Here is a 21,620-nt window from a genome sequence, read left to right on the forward strand (position 1 = left end):
CAGGGCTTTTTAGGGCATGAGCCGCCCATCTCCTTGCATAGCCCTGCAATAAACCTTTCTCTGCTTCAAATTCCGACATTTCAGTTTGTTTGGCCTCACTGTGTGTCAGGCTCACAAACTGACACTAACAATAGCAAGTAGTTAATTAAATTTATTGAATGAATAGGATTGATGTGGTAATTCTCTATCTGGCAAGGGTAGCTGAAGGTATAGGAGTGGATGAAACCACTGAGGGAGAAAAGAGAGAGAAGGAAAAGGGAACAGCCAAGAACAACTAAGATCTGATTGGAATTGATCTGACATAAACTGAATGGTGTGACCACAAGAGAAATTTGAGTTAGACTCTGGAAGATCTTAAAGTTGATATTTTTAGTAAGAATGGGAGAATATCTGTTAAAGAAAGATGTTTAATTTTCTATCTCTTACGCCCAAAGAGATTTTTAAGAATAGACAGCCTACTAGATAAGCAGGATCTCAAGCATTTGGGGACACGATTTCAATTAGATTGGTGTTTTTTACATAGGTCTTGCCAGGACCAACTAGGTGTTTTTAAAACAATAGAATATTGAATAAAATGGCATTCAGTCATTGTCTCTTGTACAAAATGGCTAAGTAGGGTCTCTATAAAGAACTGTAATTAAAGGGGAGTGAAAACAAATTCTTTGCTTACAGTTTCAGTGGGTTTAATTAAAATATATTTATGTGGGGCTTCCCTGGCGGCGCAGTGGTTGAGGGTCTGCCTGCCGATGCAGGGGACACGGGTTCGTGCCCTGGTCCGGGAAGATCCCACATGCCGTGGAGCGGCTGGGCCCATGAGCCGTGGCCGCTGAGCCTGCGCGTCCGGAGCCTGTGCTCCGCAGAGGGAGAGGCCGCAACAGTGAGAGGCCCGCATACTGGAAAAAAAAAAAAGTATATATATATATGTGGATGAGCCAGCCCATTACACATGTAATATGTGTCTAAAGTATCTGGATTTAGAGTTCTAGGAAACAAACTCAAAGACACTAGAATAGACCAGTTGATTTTCTACTTTTCTATAGGAGAGTTACTATAACCTAATTATTAAGATTGAGGGCATTGTTAGACAGACCTGGTTTTGATTCTTACTCGGCCACTTCCTAGCCCTGTGACTTTATGCAAGTTACTCAGCCTCTCTAGGCCTAGTTTTCTCATCAGTGCTATATAGAAAATGAAAGAACCTACTTCAAAGGGTTATTGTGAAAATTAAATGAAAAAATTAAAGCGTTTAACCCAGTGCCTTAAAGGCAAACCCTGACACGTTCCATTACAGAAAAACATAATAGAAACAATATAATATCCAACACTTAATATATGCCAGCTACTGTGCTTAGGTACTTTAAATACCTTATCTCATTTAATCCTTTGAGATAGGTACTATTTGTTACCTGAATTTCACTCATGAAGAAACTGAGGTTTGAGGAATTCCAGGAATCAGAGAGCTATACGGATACCTAGTTAGCTCAGTCACCCACAGGTGTGCACATGTAATTTAATGCAAACATATGCAAGGATATTTACGTGCTCATTTTTGCCAGTCCCACATTTCCTGGCACTTCTATCTGAAACTGGTGGTGCTGGAATAGCACGGTGGCATTAGTGGAAATGAGTGGAGGAGCACCTACTCAAGCAGCATGAGTGTTTTCAGGAAAAAGGTGATGTAATATCGCAAAGAGCACAACTCTGTCTCTAACTTGCCTTAGGACCCTAAATAAGTCATTGAATTGACGCTATGGGCCTCAATTTCCTCATCTGTAAAATGAGGGAGCTGGCTCAGTTCTGGAATCCTCCGAAGCTAAGCAGCTCTCAAGCCTGCCACCTTGTATAGGCAGTTCTATACAGAACACTCTCGCCCCCATGGCAACGGCCACTCAGCTCTCAGCGGCACTGGTATGCGGCTCTACTCTAGCCAGCAGTACTATTTCCATCTCAAATTCCTGGGTGAATAGAGGGCCTGAATGGGGGAGGGATCTGTTGGTCAGAAATCTTAAAGCCTCTGGCTTTAAAAGAAATTCTGGAATAAATTGCCTGTGGGTGGTGTGTATGTGCTAAATCAGAAAAACAGGGATCAGTTTTTAATTCACAAAATCATCCTTTTAGCAGGTAGAGGAGCTGTCTTAGCTGAGATGAGACTTAAAGGGTCCCTTTGCCACTAAGTGCTGAGTCAATGAGTGGAGGAGACTGTGGCCCAAGTTCATTAGCGTTGGTGAGGATGCCAAAGGAACGTTGCCAGAGGGCATTTAAATCAATCCGGATTTTTGAGAAGCGATTCCAGTATTTATTTCCAAGATCCATACACTTGGATGTGACTCTTTCATTATGATGGGCATTATCAGAACTCCATTTTAGAAGCGTGGGGACTCTGGGACAAAAGGACAAGAATTAAGGTTTGAGAGAAAGGTAACAACTCTTTTCAAGGAAAGCAGGAGATGTCTTTGACGAGGCTACCCTATATCTGCCCTACTCTGTTTTCAAGCCTTTGATAAGTTGTTTTCCAAGTCTGTTACTGGTAATGGTGATGATGACGATGCTGAATTCATGGAAGGGAGGAGCTCCTGCTTTTTCCTCCTCCACATTGCTTCCTTAAGTTTGAGTCCTAGAGTAGAAGGGGGCACTGTCTTTTTATAACTCGGATGCAAATGAAACGGAGGCTCCATAAGATACCAAGTTTAAAGAATTGACTTTCTGAGAGGGAGTGGTTCCGGGAAAAATGCAATGCACACTTCCCTAGGTCTCCACTGGAGGGCAGCAGTGCTAGCTTTTGCAGCCTCTTTAGGGCTGCCCACTGCCAGATCTGCATTTCAAGGGCACTGAAGAGAGGAAGAGTGTGGAGGTGGGGATGGGAGGTTGGGAACAAGGCTGGTAAGAGTTCTCAGAAGAGGGCTTTCTAAAATGGGAGACAGAGCTGTGTCCATGGAACTGGGGGAATCCTGGAATAAATGGATGATCTTTGCTGAAGACGGAGCAACAGAACTTGCTCAGAGATACAAGAGCTGTGACATTCAGGGCAAATCAAAGCTGGCTGCTCCTTATAAACCTGTGGAGCTAGAACTTGCTAATTTTCCTCTTGCCACTAGAGGACAGAATATGAAAAGAAGATTTGAGCTTCATCACCCTTTCAAACTGGCTATACAGCCCTGGAGGAATTCTAAGTTTCAGAAAGGATGAATCTTGGTCTTGCTAACATGTATATCTGGTCAAACCATTTCCCTGATGACACGTTTTCAATGGCTCCCTAAAGTCTCCAGAGTAAAGTCTGAGCTGATGAGAATGGCATACAAAACTCTTTCCTAATTATCCTTGGTCTTCCTTCCTAACTTTATTGGTTAACTCCCTGTTCCCCACCTGAACATACACAACCTTAGAGGGAGTAGTGAGGTGGGAAGGGTGAGAGTGCTGGAGCCAATCACAAGCCAGTAAATCATCCCAGACCCTCTCTTTTCCATCACTCCCACATCCAACTCCACTAATTCCTGTCTATTCTATCACAGATAAACTCTGTGAGGCAGGACCCCATCTGCCTTGTTCATCTTTATATCCTTGGTGCCTAGCACTCATAGTAGGAGCTTATTAAATATGTATTGATCAGAGTAATAAATGAATGAATACATCCATGTCACTGTTACCGTCCTGTCCAACTTACTATTATCTCTCACCTGGTCTGCAATAAGACCTCAAAGAGTCTCCCTGTGTCCCCCCTTTATTCCCTGTAACCTGTTTTATACTCTGCAACCAGAGCAATCTTTCTGAAATGCAAATTCGCTTAAAATCCCTCCATGGCTTCCCCACTGCTCTTAAAATAAAGACGATAACCCTTAATATGGCCCATACAGTAAGTATAATTTAGCAGTTTGGGCACTTGCTAGTTAAGTGATCATAAGAATATTATTAAATCCCACTGAATCCTGGTTTCCTCATCTAAAAAATGTGAACAATAATTATTCTTACCTCATAGGGTTATTGGGAGGGTTAAATAAGCCAATTCATATATATAAAATGCTTAGCATAGTGTTCAGTTCTGTGTTCAATAAATGGTAATTACAGTTATTAGGTCCTGAATGATGTAGTTCCTGCCTGTCTCTTATTCCCTCTCATTTCTGGCAGATTCATTAAGCTACTTTCAGATCCTGGAATGTGCTATGCTCCTTTTTATTCCTATTCCTCTTACTTCTTTTTTATTTTTAAAATATTTATTTATTTTGGCTGCGCTGGGTCTTAGTTGCCGCATGCATGTGGGATCTAGTTCCCCGACCAGGGCCCCCTGCATTGGGAGCTCGGAGTCTTAACCCCTGGACCACCAGGGAAGTGCCCCTATTCCTCTTTCTGGTCCCAGTGTAGAGTTTACTTCCTCTAAGAAGGCTTTCTTGACACTCCCTGTCTGCTTCAGGTGACCCTGCAATGGGTTCCCATAGCGCCCTATATACCATTTATCACGGCATTTGTTATCCGCTCCTGGCACAGTGACTGACATTTAGCAACGCCTCAGTAAATAAATGTCTTGAACCAACTCTACACCCACTGCACTTCTCTTTCCCATGCTCTTTGTTATGTTATTTCTTCTTTCTGTTCTAAACAGAACTTCATGACTGCTACATCCATATTTCCTTTCCAAGGGAAAATTCCTCACCTACAGCCACTGTTGAAGAGGCAGCCCTAGGTAGCCATAGTTCATGTACAGTGCATGGAGGTACTTTTGCCTTAGCTGACTAGACCAGAATTGGCATCTGATGCAATGGTGGACAATCCAGAACCTGGCCAGCAACTTACAACATACCTGGCACCAAAAAAGGACTAGGTCAATCAGATTCTCTCTTACTCTCTAAACATGAGTTAGAGAAAGGAGAGAATGTGGTTGTTTTTTTAAATAAATTTATTTATTTATTTTTGGCTGCGTACGGGCTTTCTCTAGCTCCAGTGAGCAGGGGCTACTCTTTGTTTCAGTGTGCGGGCTTCTCATTACGGTGGCTTCTCTTGTTGAGGAGCACGGGCTCTAGGCGCGTGGGCTTCAATAGTTGTGGCACACGGGCTTCAGGAGTTGTAGCACTCGGGCTTCAGGAGTTGTGGCTCGCGGGCTCTGGAGCGCAGGCTCAGTAGTTGCGGCGCACGGGCTTAGTTGCTCCGCGGCATGTGGGGTCCTCCCGGACCAGGGCTCGAACCCACGTCCCCTGCGTTGGCAGGCAGATTCTTAACCACTGTGGCACCAGGGAAGCCCAAGAATGTGGCTGTTAATGACAGGAACAAGAACTAAAATGACATGTAAAGAAAAGTCATGAGGGCTTCCCGTGGTGCAGTGGTTAAGAATCTGCCTGCCAACGCAGGGGACGTGGGTTCGAGCCCTGGTCCGGGAGGACCCCACATGCCGCGGAGCAACTAAGCCCGTGCGCCGCAACTACTGAGCCTGCGCTCCAGAGCCCGCGAGCCACAACTCCTGAAGCCCAACGCCTAGATCCCGTGCTCTGCAACAAGAGAAGCCACGGCAATGAGAAGCCCACGCACCACAACAAAGAGTAGTCCCCGCTCACTGCAACTAGAGAAAGCCTGCGCACAGCAACAAATACCCAACACAGCCAAAAATAAATAAAATAAATAATAATAAAAAAATTTTTTAAATTGTATAAAAAAAAGAAGTCATGAGATAAACTCAGAGTCATGAGGGGTCAAGGCAAGCTAGAGCTGTGAGGATATAGAAACTATAAATTAGAGAACATAAATACAAAGCGAAGAATAAGGAACCAGTTGGAAAAGAGGTCCTGCCTGGAGGATAGCTAAGTCGTGCTAATAGTCACTAGCATCCAGAGCATCAGGATGAAAATTCCTAAGATGCTGTCTCTTGCTCTTCTGGGCTGTTAGTTTTCCTGGGTTTCTTGTGACATATATCTTTAAAACAAAATTGTTGAGCTAAACGGGGTGAGTCATCCTTTGCAACCCAAAGTGCCTAACTAATAAGCCATTTGTTTTAGGAAAACCCAGACATCCTTCAAGGTTGAATTTCTGGCCCTCTTGTCTCTTCTGTCTCTCCACTCAGAGAAGTACTTGTCACATTACCTGTAATTATTGGTTTTTCTATCTGTGTCATATGGATATCAGCCTTTGAACTCTTTGAGGTCAGGTAATTTGTCTGTGTTTCTCAGCAACATACTCTGTCCAGAGGCATACTTGATATATAAAACCAGGTACTGATCAAAGTACTTTACATATTTTAATTTATTTAATCCTCATGGAAGCCCTCTGAACAGAGTACTATTTTTTCTATAGATAGTATTGAGGATTTATTTATTTATTTATTTATTTATGGCTATTAGCTCCTGACCAGGGATTAAACCCGTGCCCCCTGCAGTGGAAGCGTGGAGTTCTAACAACCGGACCACCAGGGAATTCCCAAGGATTTATTTTTTAAAACCACACTCTCAATGCTTTGCTTTAGCAAACTGTAGCCAGAACTTTTAGCATATATTGGTAATTTTAGTTTCTCCTACTTTTTCTGACTGTCATTTGATAGTTCTTTTTTAAAAAAATTTTTATTGGAGTATAGTTGATTTACAATGTTGTGTTAGTTTCAGGTGTACAGCAAAGTGAATCAGTTATACATATGCATATATCCACTCTTTTTTAGATTCTTTTCCCATATAGGCCATTACAGAGTGTTGAGTAGAGTTCCCCGTGCTATACAGTAGGTCCTTATCGTTATCTATTTTATATATAGTAGTGTGTATATTGAACAGGGTACTATTATCTTCCCCATTTCACAGATGGGGAAAGTGAAGCACAGAGAAAGCCTTGCCAAAAGTGCAAAGTAAATGGTAGAGAAGGAATTCATACTAGGAAGTTTGGCACCAGAGTCCTAGGCAATATAGCTTTGAACTAAAGGGGAATGTGGGCATGGAAGAGTAGTTAAAAATGAATATTTGAACACTCTTCTACAGGGTACAAAGAGCTTCCACATGTATTATATGAGGACATCAGAAGTCCCCTCACCCTTTGTGGGAAACTAGCCAGCAGTCTTAGCCCTGAAATACTAAATGCCCAGATTCTCCCTACAGGCACAGAAAAAAATGAAGTATAAGTAAAGGGTACATATGGATGTATTTTGTAAACTCCATGGACCTTTAGAGATGTTAATACTTGGTAGGTTGGTCAGATTTCTAGGCTAGTGTCCAAAGAAAAGAATTGTATTAGAATATGGAAACCTTTCATTTGGGGCAAAACAGCCATTTTCTCAGCTATTCCAAGAATTGAGTCTGTCTATAAAACCTTCAATTGAGGGCTTCCCTGGTGGCGCAGTGGTTGAGAGTCCGCCTGCCGATGCAGCGGACACGGGTTCGTGCCCCGGTCCGGGAGGATCCCACATGCCGCGGAGCGGCTGGGCCCGTGAGCCATGGCCGCTGAGCCTGCGCGTCCGGGGCCTGTGCTCCCCAACGGGAGAGACCACAACAGTGAGAGGCCTGCGTACTGCAAAAAAAACAAAAAACCTACAATTGAGAGTGTGTATTTGGTGGTGTGAGGAGGGTGGATAGAGTGGTGATTCCACATTATGCTATTGTGTTTTGAAAGGAGGCTGAGTTTAGGGACTCTTGCAGATGCCTATATTGGCAGCTGCAACCATTTCTTCTGAGTTACCATGACAACAGGAAGCGGAACTTCGGGGCCTATATATTGACGATTGGTAAGGAGCCAACTGAAAGGAAAACTCTTTGAGGAGGCCTGGTGTCGTTTGGGGTGGTAGTGGAGCAGGGTGTGTATGTATTGGTATAGGGTAAATCCAGATGCCTCCTGGCGAGATACACAAGTAACTTCCTCCTAATTGCCTATATCTCAGAGATCTGAGTTACCAGGGGAGAGGTCTGACAGTAGCAACTGTTCAGCATGAGAATGTTCTTAAATAGTAATGATGCTGTGTAAGAACAGGAAGAGTCTTTAGGTTCCCCGGAAAGGGAGGGAACGGCAGGAGATGCCTTTACCTGAGTAAAATTTCCCCAGGAAGTGAGTGCGATTTGTGTTTGGGCTGAATTCCTGGTGACACAGCCATATGGCTTTTGCTGACTGCCATCCTCCAGACAGTATATTCCTTTTACAGAGCAGCTAAAATGTATAGAGAACTGTGCTTCCCTCACCGTCACCTTTACTCCCTCCCCCATCATCAGCAGGTACTCTTTTATTTATTTATTTATTTATTTATTTATTTATTTATTTATTTATTTATTTATGGCTGTGTTGGGTCTTCGTTGCTGCGTGCAGGCTCTCTCCAGTTGTGGCCAGTGGGGGCTACTCTTCGTTGCGGTGTGCAGGCTTCTCATTGTGGTGGCTTCTCTTGTTGCGGAGCACGGGCTCTAGGCGCGCGGGCTTCAGTAGTCGTGGCATTCGGGCTCAGTAGTTGTGGCTCGTGGGCTCTAGAGCGCAGGCTCAGCAGTTGTGGTGCACGGGCTTAGTTGCTCCATGGCATGTGGGATCTTCTGAGACCAGGGATCGAACCTGTGTCCCCTGCATTGGCAGGCGGATTCTTAACCACTGTGCCACCAGGGAAGTCCCCAGCAGGTACTCTTAAATGAAGATGCCCCTACCTATCCTTCCAGCCTGAATTCCTACTCAATATGCAGAATCTGGATCTTTTCCCCAAGCCACTTTCCCACATCTCTGATTTTCTCCCAAGAGTAGGAGGCTCCAGGGGACCACAGCTGACTCTGCCAGGCACAGAGGGTTGAGTCATTCTGCAGGCGTCAGAGCTGTTAGCAACAGCTCTGCTGATCTGTATGCAGCTCCAACTCCCTCTCCAGTTCAGAGTTTTGGAGCTGTCTTGTTCAAAAGTAAAGAACAGAACACAGATGGCTGGTAACAGGATCCCACAGGGGCCTCCTTTCCCACTGAGCCCATCCTGCTAATCCTTTTATAGGAGAAGAGGAAATAAATGGTGAATGAAGCAAAAAAGGAGTATCAGCTTTTGCTTGGTTCCTTGGATCTTAGGATCTTGGACCTGAGAACAACCTTAACCTCCTGCTACCCATTACATTTCCCAAGCATTTTCCTGGTCCTTCTTTCTGGTCCTTCTTTCTTCTCATCCACTTCTTTTCCTTCCCAGTTCTCTATTCTCTGTAGCATCTTTGAATCTGATGGAGTATTTTGTTGAATGTCTTCTATTTAATCAGGCAATTGTAATCCATACATGTATAAGAAAATCAAATGCACTAGAAATGCATTTATCAGTTTTATCTCTTGGGAATCCCTTTAGTTTCTTCTACTGAGGCAGCATAATGAATTACAAAGAGAACAGGCTTTGGAGCCAGAAAGTGGGTTCTAGGCTCTGTCCTAGGAAATAAATAAATACATTTTAAAAATCTGCTCTGTCATTTACTAGCTGCGTCATCTTGGGCAATTTACCTAACCTCTCTGAGCTGCAGATATGGCATCTGAAGATGTGTATAATAGTATCTACTTTGCCAGTTGATTTATAGGTTAAATTAGACAGAGGTAAAACATAGTATCTGGGCCATAATAGATGTGCTCCGTAAATGTTAACTCTTTCCTCTAGTCTCCTGTTGCAATAAATATGAGGTCCCTGATTTTCAAGAATCTGAAGAAAATTTTTCCCATTGAGAAAGTCAGCATCCATGCTCAGATGCTGCAATTGAAGAAAGAAAGGCGAGTGAGGTGTGTGTGAGTGTTTTTGCAAGACTAGAGGACCAAGACTTTGTAATAACTAGCATGTGAATACGCTAATGTTGCTTTCACCCAATTTAAAGATTCTTGGTAAAGATTGCTGGTTGCCTCATGTTGCTGCTGCAGTGTGGTTGATATTAATTTATTTTCCTTGGAAGATAAGATGCTGGGTTGCTGATTAGGTAAGTTTTTATCCCTCTCTAAGCCTCACCAGAACAAAGGATCACTGCTCCTCTTCAGTTCAGGAAAGGAGGAGGATTGGTTGAAGTTTGTGTAAATTCCAGGAGAAAAGTTAAGTATGGTTTGGTATTATCCTTGGCACTGAGAATACCAGAAGTGTTTGTACAATCAGGTCAAATTCCACTGTTCAATTTATGTGATTACCAAAGACGCAGCTGATACAGGGCTGTGGTTTGACATGGTCCCTTTGTTCCCAATAATAAACATGTGTAATGTCAATTATACTAATGTGCTTTTGCTCTATTTGAAACAAGGAGGCTGATGACGAGGCCAGGACACCGTACCTCATTCTCTCTGACCAGGTGCTCTCTGATAACACGCTTTTCCTGTCTTTCTTTGTAACTGGTAATTAGGTTCTCAGCTGAGCTGTCAGGAATCTTGACAGTTTTCACAGGCAGTCACCATCTGACAGTTTACACCTGTGGGCTTTTCACAGCTGGCATGTTCCCTCCCTGGAAAGCAAAGTTTCTCAAATCCTAAGCTCCTCCTATCATTCAAAGAGTCTGATGTGAGTGGAAGGATAGCTCTCTCAGTGCATCATCCAATTCCAAAGCAGACTCTTGGGTCCCGTGGTGGTGATGGGGGAAACCTCTGTATTCATGTATATCCTCAGCAGTAAGGGCATATAATTGGGCAACAGAGTGGGAGTGGTCCAAGTCAGAGGCAGCATGGGAGTTTGGGAATTTGACATAGTCTATCAAAAAGAGAGGAAAAAAATTAGCTAATAGAGTTGCTTTTTCTTTTGTTCTTAAAAAGCTCAACCCCTGTACACCCAAACAATTGAAAGCAGGGACTCAGATATTTGTACACCATGTTCATAGCAGCATTATTCCCAATAGCCAAAAGGTGGAAACAACCCAAATGTCCATTGACAGATGAATGCCTAAACAAAATGTGATACATACATACATGGAATATTATTCAGCCTTAAAAAGGAATGAAATTCTGACACATGCTACAACATGAATGAAACTTGAAGACATTATGCTAAGTAAAATAAGACAGTCACAAAAAGACAAACACTATGTGATTCCACTTATATGAGGTACCTGGGGTCATCAGATTCATAGCCATAGAAAGTAGACTAGAGATTACTGGGGGCGGGGCGTGGGCAGGACGGTGGAGGTTGTTGTTTAATAGGTATAGAGTACAGAATTTCAGTTTCTTAAAAATTTTTTTTCACTCTTTATTTTATATGGGAGTATAGCCTATCAGAGTTTCAGTTTTGGAATACGAAAAAAATTCTGGAGATGGATAGTGGCGATGGTTGTACAACAATGTGAATGTACTTAGTGCCACTGAACTGTATATTTTCAAATGGTTAAAGTGGTACATTTTGTTATGTATGTTTTACCACAGTCCCTTTTGGATTAGGGGACCTAGGTAGTCTATTAAAAGAAATCAGTTCTTCCCAGAAGCTCCTCAGATGGGCTCGCATACTTACCATGATCGCAGCACTGGCCAGACTGTAACATTAAGCCTATTTTGCTGCTCATGTCTTGTTTTTGCTGTCTAGCATCCAACTCCATTGCTGGGAACAAACCTGTCCTCTATTCATAGTCTATGTGGTTCTTGTGACATTGCATTCCAGAGATGGAGCACGTTTATCAGGCCTAAGCCCCCAGTGTGTGCAGTGTATGACATTCCCCGGTGTCTGGCTCAGGGATGGGCACATGATCCAGATAGAGCCAATGAGAGGCAATAAAACTTTCTCTGGCATTTTGGGGGAAAAAATTCTCTTATTTTTTTCCTGAAATTTGATGCCAATAATGATAACAAAAATAATGAAATAGTTAACACTTATTAAGTGCTTATCCCGTGCCAGGGAGAGTTCTGAACACAATTTATTTTCTTTAGCCCTCACAATAACTATACGGGGTAAGTACAGTTATTATTCCACTTTTACAAATGGTGGAACTGAGGCACAGAGTGTTTCGATTGACTTGTTGAAGTTCTCATAGCCGGTATGTGGTGAGGCCAGGCGTCAAACCAGCTCTCACTCTGAACCACTACAGTCTGTTGCCTTGAAAGGATGTAAGGACTGGACTTGCTGATGCTTCTTGCTGTGAAGCCTCCAGACCAAAGTTAACATGGTGGAAGTCCTAGAGATGAAACCAGAGCATTTAAGCCCTAAACTAACTCTGCCTGAAGCCAGCCCGAACTGTGGACTTTTTAGCTTGTGTGAGCCAAAATATTCCCATTTTTTTCTTAAACTACTTTGGGTGTATGTCACTTACAGCCAAAGAGTCCTAAATGACTTAGGACTGTTTATTCGTTGGCCTTTTCCATCAGGCTGTGATGTCAAGAATAGGAATTGTATCTTATTCATCTCTATATCCATAGAGCCTAGCATAATGCACAAACTGACATTCAATAATGCTTGCTATCTTTCAATTCATTATTCCATAAACACTTATTGTGGGTTGTCTGTGTGTCAGAAATTGGGTTAGATGTGGGAGATGGAAGTAAAGTGAGTGAATGAAGGCTGTTATCCTGGAGTATGTGGAAGAATAGCAACTATAAATGTTAATGTGATAGAGAAATCTAGGAAAAGATGCATATGTGTGCTAGAGTTCCCAGGAAGTTGCAGTCACCTTGGCACTATGTACCTGGATGCTGGGCATTTTCTGGGTTCCTGCACATGCCAGATACTTTCAGAATTGTCTAACGTTCTAAGAATGTCTGGGAAGGCACCTGCCTCCCAAACTGACGTACATACCAGATACATAAATACCAGATACCTGGTCTTGTCATGTGAACCATGTGTTTTCCACTGTGCTTCTCTGTGTTGCTTGACTCTCAAAAGTGCATTCTGTAAAATAAGTATGCCCTGACCATTTCTCAGAGTTATGGTGAAGATCAAAAGAGGTCATAGATATGAAAGTTCTGTTGTGTCCAGGTGATAGTTGCTTTCTTTTACCTGGCCACAGCAAGTGCCAATATATTGTACTCTAGCTAGCATCCCCACAACACCATATCATTTGGCCTCGCCAGCAGTTCTATTCTTCTTGTAGTGAACATCTGTTGTTTTTGTCTGTCCAGAATTTCTCCCTCATCTTCTGGCAGAGAGTACCCTACATTTCTTTAAGGAATTTCCTCTCCATCACTCTGTGTAGTTTTGTGGAACTGTTACTCTGAGCCTCTTGCCACAGAGTGGACACACAATCCTAGCTAGGGCAATCAAAATGTCTCACCCCTTGGTGAAATGACTAGCCCAGAGAAGGGCATATAACACAGGGTCCAATTTGGGCCACTCAAAGATGTTCCTTTGGATATTATATACTGTTAGGTGAGAGTGAGAACCTTTCCTTTGCCTTTAGGGTCACTAAACTGGGATGAACTGTAAATCTGGACTTCTGTGGCCATTCCTCCCATTCCACTCTGCCCCCTGCCTCAGTCCAGCATCCATGCCTCTGCTACATGAATAAACTACTAAGATGGAAGTTCATCTAATATGATCTATGTGAAGCCTGTTTGCACCTCTCATGGAAACACTGTCTCTGGTCCATAGGACCCAAATTCTGATCTGCTCGTCCTCACAAAGTACCAAATGACTTCAATTTCTACATTTACAATATTGTTATATTTTTGTGTTGAGAACATTTGTGAAGAGGAGAAATAAAGGATGAGTTTCATGATAACCATTTATATGGTACCATTTGATCACTAGACTAGACCTCTGTCCCCTGCTCGGGGGTTTTCGGCAACAGGTGAGAGAGAGCAGGTTATGCAGGAAAGGCCACATAGCAGGAGAGATTAAGTGGTTGTATAAAGCTAAATTTTGGGACGGGGCTCCTGTCACTAGTGATCATAATACAGTGTCATATCAGCAAAGGAAGCATCTGGTTAAAACCAATATTAGAAATGCCCTTGATTCGTTTCCTGTGTATAGACAGTATTAATGGCAGCATTCAGTGTTGAGGTATATTAAACTAGATGACAGCAGTGGGAAGCACCCGGATCCTCAGTTGCATTCCCTGCTCCAATACAAACACAGACAACCTTATAACAAAATCCAATCTATGGAGAAAAATAGCCAAGCAATTGGGAGCTGGGTATGGTGCGTGGAGAGACTGAAAACGGGAAACAAAAAGAGGCAAACACCTGACAAAATTCTTTTAATTCCTGAAGCACTGGACTTTTCAGTTACAGGGTTTAATAAACTTCCTTTTTTTTTTTTCCCTGTAAGGTGATTTCAATCGTCACTTTCAACCAAAGACTTCTTACCACTATCATATTACTACCTAGCAAAGAGAAGGCTAAAGAGGAGGCCCAGAGACAATCCTAGGCCAATAAAATAACAACTTATTTTAAGTTTTGATTGCCAGCTGTTTGTTTCATATCCTACATATCAGAACTCTGGTAGGAATTTGTGTTTTCAATTGTGGCAGATGTCAGCCAAAGACAAGGGAATGACAAAATCACCAATTGGTCCAGAAGATACATTCCAAAAACCTCTCAGTCCACAGACATGCTGCCCAACCCTTGCCACATTCACAGATGTCCCAGACAGTCGTGATGCACTGATCATGGGTGCCTGCCAGAGGGTAGTGTCAGAGCAGTGCGATGGATATTTACCTCCTGACACATACACAATAACAGCTAACACTTTAAAACATTTCCCATGGGTTAGGCACTTTACATGGTATCTTATTTAAATCCTCACACAACCCTGTAAGGAAGGTAACGTTAACCCCATTTTACAGATAAGGAAAGCAACACCCAGCCTGGTTGTGAAACTGGCACAAAGTAACATACTCACTGACAGGAGTAAGAGATGGAGGTGGGACTCCACAGTCAATGTTTTTAACTACGGCTGTACTACCTTCACATCCACTGCCTGATATCTTCAGGGCTGGCTTTCTTTTAGACTCCGGTGCGGCTGCTTTAATTTATTCATGGCTTGCTGCAGATGCTTATCTGATAGATACATGAGACTGAAAGGTTTCTAGGACAGGACTTTCTTGAACTGAATTGTATTCTACCATCCTTAGGGGACCTTGGCCCAGCATTTGTCTATTTCTGCGGGTTAAAATAGAATAATCTGCTGCCTCCGCATGCAGGACATTTTCAAATGTGGCATTTGTAAATGGTTCACAAAATGAACCCGATGAATACGGGGATGCAGAGCTCAAGAACCAACTCTGTATATGATGAGTGTTACTTTGCAGTGTGTGAAACCATGCTTCTATCAGGCAGCCTTTTGTAGACACATCTGAATGAGGTATGACCACCAGACTTCAAGCTGTCAACAAATTTAACAATTACTTGTTAAATTGAGTTGAACATGACTTGGTCTTTTAATGAGTGACAATACTGAACAGATAGTTTCATTAGCTAGATATCATATCAGTCAGTGTACCCACCCACACATTGACAAGCTATCTTTTTGCACACAGATACATGTGCAACAACAAATACACTGACATTACACGGTCAGGCATCTCTTAAACACTCGAAATGTGTACATGGCATCAAGCTATCCTCGGTTGGTGGTACCAGGAGTATAATATGGTAGAAAGAGAGCATGCTTTGGATTCATTCACAACTGGGTTCAAATTCTAGCTCACCACTTACTTATTAGTTTTTTGATTTGGGGGAAGTGACATAAACTCTCTGAACCCTGGTTTCCTTACCTATAAAACAGAGGTAATAATAATAGTACATCACAAGTTTGTTGTGATGATTAAATGAGACAATGTTTGGAAAGAGCTTATCCTTGGTTTTGCCACTGCTTGTGTAACTTTTCTGTCAAGGTCAAATCATGGTTGGTACCCATTCATCTCCCACAGCTTTCTGACCCCAATTTATAGGCTCAAAAGAATACCTAGTTGAGATATGAGATGGCCTCTCAGGGAGGTGACACTTGAAGCATATTAGCCGTTAGCAGAAGAGTGAATAATATCAGGATGGTAGGAATATCCTAAGGTTAGAGAGGTATGCAGGGGTTTTGTTTGGATTTAATTTGGAAGGCTTTGGGGAGTCATGCAAGAGTTTTAAGCAGAGAAATTAAACATTCAGCTTTTAGAAATTGCATTTTAGGAAGAATAAAACCATTTAGCTCAGGACAGAGAATGGGACATCCTGAGGGGTAGCAAGGAGACTAGTTGGAAGGCAATTACAGTACCTCAGGTGAGAAACTGAGGTGTGAACCACCACAGCAGAAGCAATGGGGATGAAGAACGAGACCAATCCAAGAAGTGTTCAGGAGTTAAATCCACAGAAAGTGCAATATCTGCAACCATTCTAAGCATTGACTTATTTTCCTACCATCGATGAGTGTAATTTTCTTTTTTTTGATAAATTCTAAAAATTAAATAACTGATATGTTTTGCAGTATCTACTAACAGTACTTTCCTGTTGAACAAATTTGACATTGGGATAAGCCCATGTGTAGGTGTGTGTGTGTGAAATTTGAAGAATTTGAGGAGGGAGGCCTATTTGCACCAGATCATAGGCACAGATCTGGAATAATAATAATAATAATGAGACAGCCAGAATCTCTTAAGATGCCCCATGTGCTGAGGAAATGGGGCGGGGGGAACTACAATTTGTGGTAGAGGTGGAGGTAAGTGTGAGAACGAGGTAGTGGCAGATACAAAATACTATAAAAACACCACACATACAACATCAAATCTTTAGATTTAACTACCAGTTTATAAGAAATATAATCATTGAAGCAAATATGAAATGCCATCATGAGGAGGCAACTGGCCAAGTCCAGAATGTGGAAAATTCTTAGGATATATAATCTGATTTCTTCAACAAATAAACTACATACGAAAAAGAAAGAAAAAAGGAAGGAAGGAAGAAAAAAGGAAGGGGAACATGAAAAGAGACTTAAGAGACATATTTATCAATCAAATGCAAAGTGGAGAATTTGTTCAGACCCTGATTCAGATAAATGTGCTATGAAAAGATATTTTGGAAACTATTGGGGAAAACTGAACATGGATTGGGTATTAAATAATATTAAGGAAGTATTGTAAAGGTGTGATAATGAAATCAAGGTTATGTTACAACAGAAGTATTTGTTAGAGATACGTATTAAAGTGCGTACTTACAGGTGAAATGTTATGATGGTTTATTAGAGATTTACTTAAAAGTACATGGGGTGAGGGGAAAGGTTGTGGGAGAATAGGTGAAACAAGATTGATAAAGTGTGATAACAGCTGAAGCTGGATGATAGACACATGGTTTACTATTCTATCTGACTCCTTTTTTTGTATGTGTGAAATTTTCTATAAAAAGATTAAGAGCAAATACTATGGGAAAGCATGAATCTCTTTCCATTCCCAAATGTATGAAGTAACTAGAACATTCTTGCTGTAACACTTTCTGAAGATGGGATCAGGACTGGAGGGGCATCATTTAAGGAGTGGGTGGAGGATGAGGGGCTTCAGGGACAGGAAGGTACAAGAAAAACTGGTTTTGAGTGGTGCTGAAAAGCCAAAGAGGAACACAAGTTTCAAGATGGAAGGAGTATCAACTGTGTCAAGTATTGTAGATGTCAAGAAGGAAGGGATTAAAATGAATACTCCACTAGACATAACTAGGAGGACACTCTTGACCTTGGCGAGATCAAATTCTTAATTTTCTGTGGAGGTGGGATGATAGACAAATTTTCCAAGACTTTGTCTGTGAAGGACAGGAGAGGTGAAGATCATAATCTTTCTTTTCCCCTCAGAGAAGGAGAAACTTGGGCTTGTTTTTTTTATTTTATTTTGTTTTATTTGTTTTGTTTTTAATGCTGAGGGGAAGTTGCCGTTTGAGAATGGTTGACGATATAGGTGAAAAGAGTAATGACTGACCGACTTGCAAAGCAAGGACCCTTACTAGGAGAGGGAACATTTAGAACAAATTACATGTACATCCGGCTGAAGCAGAGAGCTTGTTTTTTCTATCACAGCCAATGTACTTTCCTAGTTTATTGTAACTTCCAACAACTGTTCTGGTGTACATTTTCACTCACAAATCTCACACAACAGATCTATTCATCTCAGTTGTTTTATTGATTGAAGAACCAAGATTTTTTATGACTGCACCTTAGGCATACCTTTTGGTTCTTGAATAAAATTTCTCTTTGTGGCCCACTGGAGGGGTTTTCCCCTAAAAAAAATGTTTTTCATTTAAAAAAATGAGAAGCACTACCTCTTCCCTGAGAACTCTTTAGTTTGTTTACTGCACTTGTTACTCAACCTACTCAATCCACAAAAACTTTTCAAGAATTTGTCCCTTTCCTACCATTGCTAACTATAGGATGGTTTAGCTCTGTATTTCCAACTCTTGTTACAGTTCCAAAAATTATTATAAACGTTTAGAATCTGAAAAACTCAGTTATATACTGATTACACTGACCAGCTTACCTCTGAATTCCACGGAGGGATTGAAATAAGCTGTGTAAGAAGGGAGCTATTCAACATGTCAGGGCAAGCTTCTCATTCGCAGGGTTTTTTGGGGGGGACGGATATTTTGGGAGTGGGAAAAGCAAAGGAGAAGAGCAGATAAGCTCTTCTTTCTTAGATTTCAGGGTGAAATGAATGTACCTGACGCCCACGTGGCAGAACGGCTCCGCCAGGTGAGCGAGGCCGGACTGGAGACAGGACGGAACTCTGGGCCATTCTGGAGACTCCGCCCAGTGTAAGCACTCGCGCGCTCCCGTGAGGGCGTGCACGCGTACGCAGTCTTGCCTCGCGCAGGGTCGAGCCTGTCAGGCGGGAAATCTCGCGAGATTGGAGACTGGGATGACTGTCGGGAGGAGGGGAGTGGTGTCTGGGAAGGGGGGGGAATCTGGGCAGCGGCCGGGCTCTGTGGCTTCAGGGCTCGGAGAGAGAGAGAGGGAGGGTGGCAAAGAGAGTGAGTCGGTGCCGCCGCCTGCCTAAGGAGAGAGGAGGGGTCCTGCTTGCCTGCGCCCTTCGCGGGCCGAGAGCGCGAGGCACCCGCGAACCTCTGAGGCCTCCAGCCCCTGGGGACCCCGCCCCGCCGGCCGGCCGGCCCGGGGCCTCTCTTCCCTTTGTGAGCGCCCCCTTCCCAGGGGTGGTGGTGGCTGAGGTCTGTGCGTGGGCCCGCCCGCCGAGGGGCCGCGGCGGGGGACCGAGAGGGCCTCGGCTGTGTGAGGACGGGAGGCGGCCGAGGCCCGGGCCGGTTCCCCCGAGGCGGCGGCGGCTCCCGGCACTTCCCCGCGCCATCTTAGCTGAGTCCAAGCGCTGAGGGCGCCTCCTCGACCCCGGTAGTCCCTTCGCCCCCCCCCCCCCGCCCCTTGTCGCAGAGCTTGGGCTGGGCGGCTTGCTGGGGCTCCGGGGGGGGGGGCGGCGGTCTGTCGCCTGGCCCCCTCCTCCTCCTCACTCCTCGCCCTCCAGCGTAGCGGCTACCCAAGCGCTGCAGGGGGCTGTGGCTGCCTACTCCGCCCCAGACCTGTCGGCGAAAGGGTAAGGGCACCTCTGCCTTGGGAAAGGGAGACATGGAGGGGGCGGGGAAATTCGGCCCACTTTGGCCGCTGCGCGGAAGAAGGGATGTGGGGGTGGGGTGGGGGAGGGAGACAAGGAGGGTCTGTGATTCTGTGGGTGGGGTGAAGAAGCTGGTGAGCTGGGCGCCCTCCCGTTTTGAGGGGCAAGAGCAATTACATTCCTCTTTCCTGAGGGTTACCGGAAGGGGTGGTAGAAGAGGATGTCTCGAGGAAGGTGTGGCCCTCCTAGGGAGACTGGGTTGATGTGCACCCCGATTTAAAGGCGCGAGGTCCCTTTCCCTTCTGATTCCTCTGCTCCTCCCTCTCCTCCTTTGTAGTGTCTGTGAATTCTTGGGAAGGGAGATCGCTCTGGGTAGTCTACTGGGTGGATTCCCACCCTCCCTCCTCGCTCGGGAAGTCTATACCCCTCTTCTCTAGGGGTGATGGAAGCGTTTCTTTCCCCCAACCCTTCCCCATTCTTTAGTCTACTGCAGTGCTGCAGAAGTCCAAGGCAGTTTCTTCATACACAGGCCCGTGTATACACTGAAGGGAGGGGGAGCAAGAGAGGGAAGTAATGGCGCTTCCCTTAGAAAGGTTACCCCTTTTCCTTTGGTTTTAAATCGATAACGGTACTGGTTTAATACTCTTCCCCTGAGATCTGTCCCTGGGAAGTATGTCTGTTACTTTTGAGGGGCTACGGCCTCTCAAGAGAGACCCTGCCATGTTAGAACAGTTTTGATGTCTCTCTTTTCAAAACACTGGGTTGACTTTTTTTGTGTGTGAGCATATTGGGTTTTCGTTAGGATTAAAATAAAATAATTTTGTACTCCCTCATTTCCCTCTTTTTTTTTTCTTCCTATGACTTTTGTAGTTCTTGAAGAATTATTAAAGATTATTGCATACAGACAGGCTGTCTGATGGACATTCCTTCTCCCTGAGCTGTGAATTTTTAGGGTTAATACTATTTTGTATACATTGAAATTGGAATTTTCCGAAAATGATTAGGTTACAAACCTTTCTGTTGAAAATGCCTTGTTTCTTAATGTAATAAAAATTAGTAAAGATTAATTTGCCTAATGATACTGTGATAGGATCTGTATTCTATAGTCAGTAAGTCGTTTTTCCACTTCTTTTGCTTCATGTCACATTTGTTTAAAACAAATCATCTTGTCTGGTTTACAGTAGTACTTGTTGGTTTTGTTTAGTAGAGTAGAAATAAATTTTAAAAAAAATTAACATTCTGAAAGTGTGTTGCCAAGTTCTTGTGACCAAAGAGTAGTCTTGAAATCTGCAGTTGATACTTTTTTCTTTAAGTATTTAGAGTTACTGATGAAGTGATTTCAAAATGTTCCGTACATGAATATTCATATAATTAAATAACTTTTATACAAAGTGATGAAGGTGACTAAACTAACTACAGAGATCTTGTCTTGACATTTTACTAGCAAGTTGTATTTGGTGTTTAAGCTTTACTTAGTGGGTGACTTGTTTTTAAATACTTCCAAATGCCATCTGAATATTACATTGTCCATCAGAGCTTTTTTGGTGTTTGTTGCATTTTGAAACCTGTTTTAAGACAGGTATTTAAAGATGTTAGTAGTAGTGGTGTTAAGCATTAATTTAGTTTCTGTCATCTTATTTCATGATTTTAATATAGGGAGACACATTAATGGTATGTTAAATCAGTTTTTATTATTTTTCCTCAGCAAATGGAATTCTCCTTACTTTATTCTCTTTTGATTTTTATCTGAACTCATTTTAACTTAAACAGCACTTCTCATTTGAATCTTTATTTCATGGCACAAAGCTGCATGTTGTGGTGTGTAGTTTTCCCCTCTTTGGCAAATTGTGAGGTAAAGTCTAATTCCTGTGTTATGGCTTGTTGGTAATTAACTCATATATACTAGCATGTATAAACCCAAGCATACTCAGTAAAAAGTGACTGTTTTTGTCTTCGAAAGGTGAAGGCACAGGGGATTTATCAATAAGGGCTACAAAACTTAAGGATGTACACTGGATATAGGTAAACTACTTGCTATATATCAGCATACTAGAACTAAGAGGTACTCTTTAGAACAACTATGAAGAAACCCTTTTCAATAGTTGGTAGGAATTCTGTTAAAGGTGGTAAAACTATGTTCATGACCAATTAGATAAATTCATTATTAAGGAAAAACTGTCTGTGGGTTATTGCAGGTGAGTTCTGATGCCCCTGTCAGAAAGAGAAACTAAGAGCTGTTAGTCTGAGTTAATTGATTCCAGATTA

This window comes from Phocoena phocoena, chromosome 19 (assembly GCF_963924675.1).
Source record: "Phocoena phocoena chromosome 19, mPhoPho1.1, whole genome shotgun sequence".
Lineage (NCBI taxonomy): Eukaryota > Metazoa > Chordata > Mammalia > Artiodactyla > Phocoenidae > Phocoena > Phocoena phocoena.